Source organism: Xenopus laevis, chromosome 5S (assembly GCF_017654675.1).
Source record: "Xenopus laevis strain J_2021 chromosome 5S, Xenopus_laevis_v10.1, whole genome shotgun sequence".
In the NCBI taxonomy this organism is placed as follows: Eukaryota; Metazoa; Chordata; class Amphibia; order Anura; family Pipidae; genus Xenopus; species Xenopus laevis.
This window is the reverse complement of record NC_054380.1, coordinates 60852711-60865179: the sequence shown is the minus strand read 5'-3', so window position 1 is coordinate 60865179 and position 12469 is coordinate 60852711. Positions and strand designations below refer to the sequence as shown.

The following is a 12469-nucleotide window of genomic DNA, read 5'->3' as shown; positions in this document are numbered from 1 at the left end:
GAGCATGAGCACAGCTGTATATGCAATTGAAAAATTCAATAAAAATAATTGTTAAAAAAAAAAAAAAAAAAAAAAAAAGGATGGGGAACTGGTGCCAGTGAACCAGCATCAGTGTTGTAATTAATGTTAAAAAGGAGAAGGCCATAAAAACACTGCAAAATATGCAAAAACATGTATACATTGTATTGTTATACTAAACACAATGAAATGTTTTCATCCTTTTAGAGCTGTAAACAGTAACTTAAATTCGGAGGTCCATAATTTTAAGTGTGCTGTCTTTTGAATGAATCAGTAGTGTCTTTCATTAGGATAAATCTGCAGATGATTTACTGGAATTCCTTTCATGTAATCTTCTTTTATTATCTGAATTGATGTGTAAAAAAAATAATTTTTATTTAAATGTAATCCTTCTGATCATGAGACAGTATCACTTTTCAGTTGGTATATTGTAAGTGAACTACATGCCATTTTAAGAATTTGTGCCCTTGTATAGTCACCTCTAAATGAGCACTGCAAGTGATGATATCTCTCACTTAACGTTTTTTCACAACCTCACATCACGTTCTGCATTAAAGGAGAAGAAAACCCTGTAGAAAAAAAACGCGTACCCCCCATCACACGTAGACCCCCCTCCCTCCTCCCCCCCCAGGCTAACTGCCCCTCCGGGGAAATGCCCCATACTTTATAGTTACCCCTCGTTGCAGATTCTGGCAGCAGACTTCACAGCATTCATCTTCCGTGTCCTCGGCAAGCTGACTGGGAGATCAGTATGTCTGCGCCAAAATTGATGGAGATTGCGGATCTCCACAATGTGTAAAAAAAAATGTTTATTTAAATGTAATCCTTCTGATCATGAGACACTATCACTTTTCAGTTGGTATATTGTAAGTGAACTACATGCCATTTTAAGAATTTATGCCCTTGTATAGTCACCTCTAAATGAGCACTGCAAGTGATGATATCTCTCACTTAAAGTTTTTTCACAACCTCACATCACATTCTGCATTAAAGGAGAAGGAAACCCTGTAGAAAAAAACCTTGTACCCCCCACCACATGTAGACCCCCCTCCCTCTTCCCCCCCAGGCTAACTGCCCCTCCGGGGAAATGCCCCATACTTTATACTTACTAAACATTTGGTTTTTTTGGTGTGCTACCATAATTAATGTGGACGTGGTCTTGTGGTAAAATGGGTGTGGTTTAAAGTGGGTGTGGTTTAAAACAGGGAGTGGTCAACACTGGCTTCCATTATTGGCCCTCCACCATGTAGGCCAGAAAAATTTTGTCCCTCAGTACCACAGAAGTTGGACAGCACTGGTCTACATCATCCCAAAATGTAATCTAAGCAGTAAATACCCCTTTAATAACACACATATTAGTTTGTAGGGTGATGTATGTAAACAATTCCATAGTCCAGTAAGACCCACATGACATACTGATACATTGGACCAAACCGTGAAATGTGCCTGCCTAGGTAATCCCAGACTGAATATTTACTTCAGATATCCCGCCCCCCTTTGTATGGGTGCATGGAGAACTGCTACTTGTAGCTGGTTTATGTTTTGAATTCTTTGTTTCTGCATTTTATAGTTCTTGTCAATATTTAATTATTGCCTGGTTGAGAAGGGGTGCTGTCCAGGTCACCACAACAACACTCCTCATTTCATTTTGGGGGTATATTTTTCTTAGCCCCAAAACGATCTTTAAGAAATCATTGGTTGTCAAACTAGTACATGTTCATATAGACTACAATGGTTGGTATGTAATACTGCATTGTAAAAGTAATAACCAAGCCCTGATCCTGGTGAATGTCTATATCCTACCCCCGGCAGTCGCAATGAAAAGCCAAGATGGAGGTGCCCATGTTGAACACGTGGGTGCGGCACGGATGGCTTGCATGATGACGTCACCGCTGGTGCCGGGATTCCGTAATAAAAGGACGCCTAGATCACCTGTTCTTTGCCCAATTATAGGTATTATTCCTGTGAAGTACCTGGGTGCTATTCTGTTACATATATACTGACTTATTCCTATATCTTGACCCTTGCTTTGTTCCCGACTTCGCCCCTTAGCTGCCTGCCTTTTCAACACTTGCCTGGTATTTTGACTACGACTCTCCTTTCCTGTATGCCTCCAGTGTCTCTAGTTGCTGGTAATCCTCCCATGGCCGCTGTTCCTCCTGCTACAGTCTCATCAGCTGGTGAACTGCGCATCCCTCCTCCACACCTGCAGAGGTTTCGCTACACAGTGCCAGAACCCTCGCAGTATTCCAGTGAACATGCCAAGGTGGGGTATGTGATGTCTCATCTGGAAAGCAACTGCTCGAGTGGGCAACATCTCTCTGGGAGAAAAATTCTCCATTGACCTTTGATGTCAAAGCATTCCTCCAGGCCTTCCGAACCATGTTTGATGCCCTGGGATGGGTCGCTAATGCCTCTTCTCGGCTCCTGCAACTCCGGCAGGGAAACCAGTGCCAGTGAGTACGTTATTGACTTTAGAACTTTAATGGCAGAGACCTCTTGGAACGATGAAGCATACAAGGCTGTATTCTACCAAGGTCTGTTGACTTGACTTAAAGATGACCTAGTCTCTGGGGAACTTCCTGACCTGCTGGATGATTTGATTGCTCTCACCAATAAAGTGGACACTCGTCCAAGTTGACAAGGAGCGCAGTAAGAGATTTCAACCTACGCTGGCTCCACACTTCCAAAGAACTCTGTTGCCTGCACCTTCCCAGTATCCTTCCACTACTCCTTCAGAGGAGCCTATGCAAGTTGGAATGGCCCGACTCTCTGAGCTTCGAAGATGTATGGCGGACCTATGTCTGTACTGTGGTGGTCAATCTCACTTTGCCAATTCCAGTCCTGTGAAGCTTAAGGGTTCTATTTCCCAAGGTAAATCTGGGGTAACACATGTAGGGGGCGTTGCTCCTAAATCTCAAGAGAACTCTCACAGGTTTCTTCTGCCTTTACAGATTTGTCTGGCCATTAAGACTATTGTTGGCACTGCCTTCATCGATTCAGGGACTGCCGGGAATTTCATGGATGCTCTCTTTGCCAAATATATGGATGTTCCCCTGTATCCATTGACAACTCCCCTATGGGTTACGGCAATTGACGACAGGCCACTAACGTCCAAGATAATTTCCACGACAACAGGGGAATTGCCTTTGCAGGTTGGGACTTTACATAAAGAAAAGTTGTCGTTCCTGATTATTTCCTGCCCTTCAGTTCCTGTTGTTTTGGGTCTCCCCTGGCTTCACCTACATAACCTCTCCATTGATTGGTCTTCTGGGCAGATTTCTCATTGGAGTCCATTCTGTCAAGAACATTGCCTTCCAGTTAATCCCCTCCACCGGGTGACTATTTCTTCAACAGATCTGAAAGCCCTGCCATCCTTCTACAAGGAATTCCTGTCCTGTGAAGCCTAAGGGTTCTATTTCCCAAGGTAAATCTGGGGTAACACATGTAGGGGGCGTTGCTCCTAAATCTCAAGAGAACTCTCACAGGTTTCTTCTGCCTTTACAGATTCGTCTGGCCATTTCGACTATTGTCAGCACTGCTTTCATCGATTCAGGGATGTCTTTTGTAAAAAGTCTTCAGAATTCCTCCCTCTTCATCGTCACTATGACTGCCCCGTCAATCTCCTTCCTGAAACCATGCCTCCCAGGGGTTGCACCTATCCTTTCTCTCCTGCAGAGACCTCCGTCATGAAAGACTATATCCAAGAGAATCTCCAGCGGGTATTTATTCGTCCTTCTACCTCTCCGGCAGGGGCTGGCTTCTTCTTCGTGGAGAAGAAGGACGGTGGTCTGAGTCCCTGCATAGATTATGGCGGACTTAACAAGATTACAGTTAAGAACCGATACCCTTTGCCTCTGATCGCTGAACTATTAGACCAATTGAAAGGGGCAAAGATCTTCACTAAGACTTGAAACCGGCAAATTGGCACGCACTCAGCAGGACTACAGGCAGTGGTAAAATCACTTCACTTTATTACACAAACATTAATCGTCCACGTCTTGATGTCTCCCCTATGCTGAGGGTTTGGGGTGCAGCACCCGGGCCACTGAACAGGAGCGGTGAGTGACCCACACTTTCTGATTTTGGAGTGTTATTAGCGGAGAGTTCGGGATAAGCGCACCTGAACCAAACTATAATTGCGGTGAGCGAGTTTTCAGCTTATAATACTGACCGCTAAAGGAAAGATCGTCCAATAAATTAATTATACGGCAGGGGGTTAGAGCGCTCCTGCTCCTTTCTTCTAAGATCTTCACTAAGTTGGATCTACGCGGGGCATACAACCTAATCCGCATTCGTGAAGGGGATGAATGGAAGATGGCATTCAACAATCAGGATGGGCACTATGAATACCTTGTGATGCTCTTTGGCCTCTGCAATGCCCCCGCCGTCTTCCAGGAGTTTGTGAATGACATCTTCCGGGATCTCTTAGGAAGATTCGTGGTTGTGTATCTTTATGACATCCTAATCTTCTCCAAGGACTTGGAAAGCCATCGCTCCCAGGTCTTAGCGATCAAGGACTGGCACCAAGCGATACAAAGATTCATTGGATTTGCGAACTACTACCGACAGTTCATCAGGGGGTTCTCCTCCTGCATTGTTCCTATCCTTGCTCTCATCTGAAAAGGGGGTAAACCCAACGCATGGCCTCCTTCAACTATAGAAGCATTCCAGTCCCTGAAGGATGCTTTCATTTCTGCTTTGGTTCTCCAACATCCTGATTCTACGCTACCCTTCTTCATTGAGGTGGATGCTTCTGAGGTTGGAGCCAGTGCTATCTTGTCCCAAAGAAATCCTGCTGATGGGAAATTACATCCATGTGCTTACTTCTCCAAAAAATACTCTCCCGCAGAGCAGAATTACGACATTGGGAATCGTAAACACTTGGCAGTTAAGCTTGCTCTCGAAGAGGGGCGTCAACTTCTTGAAGGAACTTCGATCCCGGTCACTATCTATACTGACCATAAAAACTTAGAATTCATACAATTTCTCAAGAGGCTGAATCCTAGAAAGGCAAGGTGGGCTCTCTTCTTTTCCCGTTTTAACTTCATCTTGACCTTTCGCCCTGGCTCCAAGAATCGGAAAGCTGTTGCACTATCACTATAGGATCATTTCCCTGAAAGACAAGAACCTATTATTCCTCATGTCAAAATTATTCCATCTCTTTTCACCCAATTTGCCAAATAAATCCTGGCTGGTCAGTCTTCCACTCCTACTGATACTCCTATTGGGATGGTGTTTGTACCCTCTGAACTTTGTTTGCCCATCCTACAACAGACCCATTGTTCTAAGCAGGCTGGACATCCTGGTCCAGTTAAAACTCTTTTTTGCGACGCCTAGTTTGGTGGCCGACTATCCGCAAAGATGTTAAAGACTTTGTCGCTGCTTGTACTATTTGTGCCACTTCCAAAGCTAGCCTTACTTGCCCTAGTGGGTTATTACAACCTCTACCCATCCCCTCTTGTCCATGGACTCACTTAGCAAAACACTTCATTGTAGAGCTTCCACCCTCAAGAGGGAACACTGTGATCTGGGTAGTTATTGACCGTTTCAGCAAAATAGCACATTTCATCCCTATATGAAAACTTCCCTCAGTGGTGGAACTATCCCAGCTCTTCATTCAATTTATTTTCCAGGTTGCATGGCTTCCCAGCTGAGATAGTCTCTGACAGGGGATCTCAATTCCTTATGTAAAGACTTGGGTATTACTTTTCAGTTCTCCTCTGCCTATCATCCCCAAACCAATGGGGCAGCGGAGCATGTAAATCAAGCTTTGGAGCAATTCTTGAGGAATCATGTTTCCCTCTGTCAGGATGATTGGTCCGATCTTCTCCCATGGGCAGAATTCGCTCATAATAATGCATGCCACACCTCCACTGGGAGGTCTCCATTTATGATTGTGTACGGTCAGCATCCCCAAGCCTTCCCACAAGACTTTGTTTTGTCTGACGTCCCTGCTGCAGATAATCATGCAGCCTATATGTCTGCTATTTGGGCTGCAACCAAATCAAGTTTGGAAAAAAGTGCTCTTGTGCACAAGACTTTTGCTGATCAGAGATGCAGGTCCTCTCCTCCATACAAAGTTGGAGATAAGTTGTGGTTATACACTAGGAATATTCTCTTAAGAGTGCCTTCACCGAAGTTGGGTCCAAAGTTTGTTGGCCCATTCTCCATTGTGGAGATTGTCAATCTTGTGGCCATTAGACTTCAGCTTCCCCCTGAGATGCGAATTCCCAATGTGTTTCATGTCTCCCTGGTGAAAACAGCAACTTCTCTTCTGAACAGTCTTCTCCTTCAGCTTTCTCCATGGATGGCCAACAAGAATATGAAGTGGAAAAGATCGTGGACTCGACAATCTCCAGAGGGTCTCTACAATTCCTGATCCAATGGAAGGGCTTCGGTCCCGCAGAATGTTCATGGAAAAAGCACTCTGATGTCCATGCCCCTCGCTTGGTGAAATAATTTTACAAACAGTTTCCCCAGAAGCCAAGACTTGGCGGTCCAGTGGTCCCCCATGGGGGAGGGGGTACTGTCAGGACACAATGAAAATCCAATATGGCGGCGCCCATGTTGAACACGTGGGAGCGGCACGGTGATGCTCCATGATGACGTCACGCTGGTGCCGGGATTTCATAATAAAAGGGCGCCTAGATCACCTGTTCCTTGCCCAATTATAGGTATTATTCCTGCGAATATACCTGGTGATATTCTGTTACATATATACTGACTTATTCCTGAATCTTGACCCTTGCTTTGTTCCCGACTTCGCCCCTTAGCTGCCTGCCTTTTGAACACTTGCCTGGACTTTTGACTATGATTCTGCCTGATCCCAAATTGTACTATGAACTCGGACTTTAACCCCTTGGGCTTCCTCCTCGGTCCAGACTACCCCCACTGGGAGCCGATAGGCCCCCTGACATTGAGAAGCTGGATTCTTTCACTTGATATGGGGATGCACGAAAATAGCAGCCCACTGAACAGAAGTCATCTGTTACACTATTATATTTCTATCCTTTCCTGGTATCAAGTCCCCTGAGACTTTTGGGTATTATAGATGAGGCAGTGCCCCAACAAAAATCCAGAACACTTTTACGGTCTATTCTGTTATTGTTGTGTTCATAGTGGAAGTTGTGCAGGACTCACTGGTTAAGCTTAACAACTGGTTTATTAGAGCTCCAACATGGCTAACTTTGTACATGCATTCAAGAAGGAAGTATGTCAAACCATAGAGCACAAAAGAGAAAAACAGGCTAGAAAAACACTATCAGAGAGAATACATAGCACTGAAAGAACATTTTGACCAGCAGCTCCCTCTAGTGGTACACAACACTCCTCCCCCCTAGCTGGCGTAATTGTTCATCCACCTTGGAGGCACCCTGTTGCGCTTTGGCCGTTCATAACCAGAAGTCTGAACACAAGGGGCATTCTGGAAGGAGTTATCACAGTTCTCTATAGAAGCAGATTCACTCTCTGGTGAAGTATTGGTGTCATTAGTTCCTTGGCTGCATGGGGCTGCCACTTCATCTGGAAGTGAGCCACTGGGAACCATAGTGGGGCACTCCATGCTGTCCATTAAGGTAATGTAATTTGGCAGAACATGCCTCCGCAACTGATCCACATGACGGTGCCAATCTTGCCCGTCCTCGCAATGTACCTTGTATGACACAGGTCCAGTAACTTCAGTTATTACTGCAGGGACCCACTTTGGAAGCTCAGAAGGCAGTGGCATAACTACCGGGGGAGCAGAGGGTGCAATTGGGCCAGGGCCGCACCCCCTCAGGGTCCCCCAGCAGGTCACGCGCTGCTGATTCCGGGCGTATGGAGGGGGCGGGGGGCCCGGCTGCAAGTCCCGCACAAGGGCCCACCCACCTCTAGTTACGTTGCTGTCAGAAGGACTGACACCTGTAGTTGGACATGGGGTAACATGCTGGTATAAAAGAAATCGTGCAAGTCTTGTTGACCAGTCCCCATTTGTAATCCTTATAAGTGCATCCTTTGTGGTTTGCACCATTCTTTCAGCTTGTCCATTTCCTTGAGATAGACAATAGTGCAATAGTTACTGCTCTAATTACGTTGTTTTTCGTAAAGGTCTTACACTCTTCAGAAGTAAAAGCAGTTCCATTGTCCGATACAATAACATCTGGTATTCCATGTGTTGCAAAAAGCTGACGAAGGGTTAAAATTGTTACCGCTGATGTCTGGGATGACACTGGAATGACCTCTAACCATTTTGAGAAAGAGTCTACCACTACAAGAATGTTCTTCCCCTGGAATGGTCCAGCAAAATCAATATGATGTCTAGACCAAGGCTTTTTTTGTAATATCCTAAGGAAAAACTAGTGCTGTAGGGAGGCTGTGACGAGAGTTCTGGCAAGTGTCACACAGATGTACAACATCTTCTATGTCTGTGTCAATTCTGGGCCACCAGACATACTGTAACTCCTTGCAACAGCTTTCATTTCAAATGTATGTCCATAGAGGTAGTTATGAAACTTTTAAACACCTGCTGACAGATAATGCTTCTTTATCAATTTGTACATAGTTCCTCTCTGCTGATGCCATGGTCCTAGAGTAAATGGTGCCTCTTTGCGAAAGGCCTCTGAATGTTTGGGAGTCCAGTTTCATGGAGCCCCTTTGTCAAGTAAGCGGTGAAGAGGCTCTGCCACCGTTGCCTTGTGAGCAAGGAAGCTGTGGTAGGAAAGCTTGAAGTTCTTGTTTAGATATTGGTTCAGGTGCATCATGAATAGCTTTCACTTTTTTTTCCGTAGGACAAATACCTGAAGCATCTATACAGTAACCCAAGAAGTTTACACTGGTAGCTCCAATCTGACACTTTTCTTTTTTTAATTGAATGCCTGATGTGTCAAAACGAGATAGCACTTTTCTAAGGCAGTCAACCAATATAATTTCAGTTGCTCCCATTAGTAGAACGTTAGTAGAACATCATCCAAATATGGTACAACATGGGTGATAATAGTCTGGGCATCTGCAGAAGCTTCATCCACCAACAACTGTTGGTACGCCTGGGCAAGGTCAAGTTTTGCAAAAACCTTGCCACCTGCTAGTGTGGATAATAGTTGATTGACGACAGGCATGGGATATGGATGTTGTTTAAGAGCTTTATTCACTGTGCATTTATAGTCTCCACAGATTCTCACATCACCATTAGGCTTAAGAACTGGCATGATTGGGGTTGCCCAATGTGTGTGTTACTGGCTCAAGGACCCCTTATGCAGAGAGACGTTCAGCTTCAATTTTTGGACGTAAAGAATACGGCACAGATCTGGCTTTCATATGCATAGGTGAAATTGCAGGGTCTAATCTAAGTGACACAGGTGGACCCTTATAAATGCCCAGTTCATCTGAAAAAACCTGTGGAAATTCCTCAAAGACCTTCTTTAGAGATACCCCAGTAACAGGATGGATACCTTGGATGCTTATTTCTAATGAAGAGTACCTTTGGCAATTATTGGTGGTAACATCCCACTGAATATGTTGTACTGAACACTGACATCACACCTGCCAAGAAGTTCAACAGACTGTCCATTATAGTCATGGAGTGTGCAATTGAGTGTGCAACCTGGGTTTGATAATATGGGAGGATTGTGAGGGAAAAAAGAATTTCACTGGCACTCCAAGGCAGGTGCAAGCAGGGATATACCCTTGCGTTTTATTAGCAGAAAAAGGTGCAACGTTTCGGGAATGTACCCCTTTGATGAGCATGAGAAAATTGTGAAAGAACAAACAATTGTCTGAAAACATGTAATTTGCGGATATTGCTGCTACCACCAACCGTAAAGTAGATACCTTCGGCTTCACGGAAACCGAGAGAAAAAGAATTCTTCAAGCAGCACAAAGTTTGCCTATACCCCCGGGCTATTTCACCTGAGACAGAGATCTTCCGTAAATTGGAGCAACGGAAGCGCCGTGATATATCATGGGCGCTGCATTCTTCCTCGCTAGCCGAATATGCAAAGGCCCAAAGGATACCACGTGGATTAGCGATCACACTTAAGCCGGCATTTTTCAGAGACGACCAGGAGTTTACTGCAAATGGCAAGGTATACTCAATCGCTGCGGCCTAGATCTAATTGCACTCACTGTCCAACAACTCCATGTTGGATCGAAGGACTTGAAGCAACAGATACATGTCCTCGAGGAAGACAACTCAGCGATACCAGAGGTGATCAACAAAACGCCCTACAGGAGCTGGAGTTAAAACTACAATTGCTGGGGGGAGGCATGGTGTAATGGCGTGCTGAGAGGATGCACTCTGTGCTCCCGACCCTGACCTGAAAGCCTGATACAGAGCCTTTTAGCCTCTGGAAGTTCCCGAGAAATGGGGAAACATCACAAGAAGGGTGAGCAATCCTCCAAAACCAGCACACACAGAGCTCAAAGCACAATGTCTCCCTTTCTAGGCAGGAGATTCAGTGTCCGTGCAGAAGCACGTGATCCCAAGATGGTGCGTGCAGCACACAGAAGCCCCAGCCCTAGCGGTTCTGCGTGCTCCGGCTTCAGCTCGGCCTCAGTCCCCTCTGACCTGCGGGTGATCCTTTCCTCTCTCCCAACTAAAGAGGACCTACGCGCAATGGCAAAGACACTCAGGGAATCGCAAAGAGCAGATATGGCAGACATTAAAACTGAGCTGCGTGCTATAAGAGAGGCGACCAGCAGAAACCAGGCTGGAGGTGGTGGAACAGGTCCACAATAACACAATGCAACGGGTGAATGACCATCACAAATTTATTTACCTGCTCCGCAAACATATGGAGGACTTGGATAATCGTGGACGCCGCAACAATCTAAGAATACATGGCATTCCGGAATCTGTAACCAATGCAGAACTGGGCCAAACGGTACATTCAATCTTTAACACTATTCTGGGCAGAGACATAAACACCCACATTGAGCTCGACTGGGTGCACCGCTCCCTAGGCACCCATAGACTGAGGGCTGAAAAACCCAGAGGCGTAATTTGCTGCATACACAAATTCACATTAAAGGAGGACATTTTGCGCACAATACGCAATATTGAAAGCATTAAGTTTTAAGATTATGATGTCTCCATATTTCAGGACTTAGCATGGCTAACCATTAAAAAAAGGAGGGCACTTAGACCCCTAACTGCGGCCCTGCGAAACAAGGGCATTGTTTACAGATGGGGCTTTCCTTTTGCTCTGATTGTAAGGAAAAATTAGAGATTGTTTAGCCTCAAAGAACCGGGTGACCTGGAGGCCTTTTGTGAACAAATCGGCCTGCCATTAATGGACCTTAAGGAGTAGAGAGAATTGGCTTATTGTGGGGATTCCTTGATCTGCTGGACAAAAACCTGCTAAGAGGCACAGGCATACTCCAACGAGCACCCCAGACAGAACGGAATGAACATCACTGCTCAGGCTCATGGGGCTTCGATAGAATGAGCATCTAACTTTTGGGACAGCTCTTAGCCAGATAATACTTTAACTTTGAGTTGGAGTTTCGATGGACGCAACTCAGACATCAGACAAAACGATTCTAAGGACACCTCCCCTCCTTGACAACTTGTGATACAGATCTGTTGTTTTCTTTCCCCTTTTTTCTATTTTTTTTTATTTTTTCTCTGGCAGGAAGATACTGCGAACTCCAGGGACCTTTTGTTTATCCCAGAGCATTCTCACAACTCTGAGATGATGGACCTCTACACTACAATCCTAAGATTTGGAACTTTTCTCTGAGGAAGAGCACCACCTGTAATTAAATCATTACGGTCTTACTATGCATGCTATTGAAAGTCTACCTACGTTGCATGTTTACTCGCAGGAGTGTCGAGCCCTCTACTTACATCCCCCCTCCTTTTTTTTTCTCCTCAGGAAGTCACCGTGACCTCCAGGGTCCTTTTCGCTTATACCAGCATGGACACATCACTCTGAGTCAATGGACCCCTGTGCCATACTCTAACCATTTTGATCTTTTCCATGGGGAAGAGCACCATTCTTGCCTAAACTATTTAGGTCTTTTAATTTGTTTAACTATGCTTATTACTGATCGTTTATATATGTTCCTTGTTTACTCAAGGAGTCCTGAATTTCCCACTTATATCCCCTCTCCCCCCCCCCCCTTTTTTTCTCTCTCACTTTTCTGGAAAGCTAATAAATCAGTGACTGGGGTTCTAATGGAGAATTTGTTTTGTTAACCTATTCAATGCTAATAGTGGGGGTAGGCTAATACGGCGCTTAGGCCTAAAAATGGGCCTCAGCTTCTGCTAGGCCATATATTAGTCAGGCGGGCCAAAGCTTGGGTCGGGGACAGACCTATCTGGACCTCTGGCATCCTCACTCATGCCCACCTGAGGGATTACCATAGGGTTTACCACAGGCGTGACATTAGGATACTTCACGTCTGTTGTATGGTTGATATTTTCTCTTTTTGGATGTTACAAAAAACTCTTTACTTCCTTCTCACTTTTCTT

The 12469-nt window shown here is 45.1% G+C and overlaps 1 pseudogene; it reads right to left on the bottom strand.

The window, feature by feature from the left end:
* The window catches only part of LOC108717418, a 111943-nt pseudogene that overhangs the window by 78954 nt on the left and 20520 nt on the right, over positions 1-12469 (bottom strand).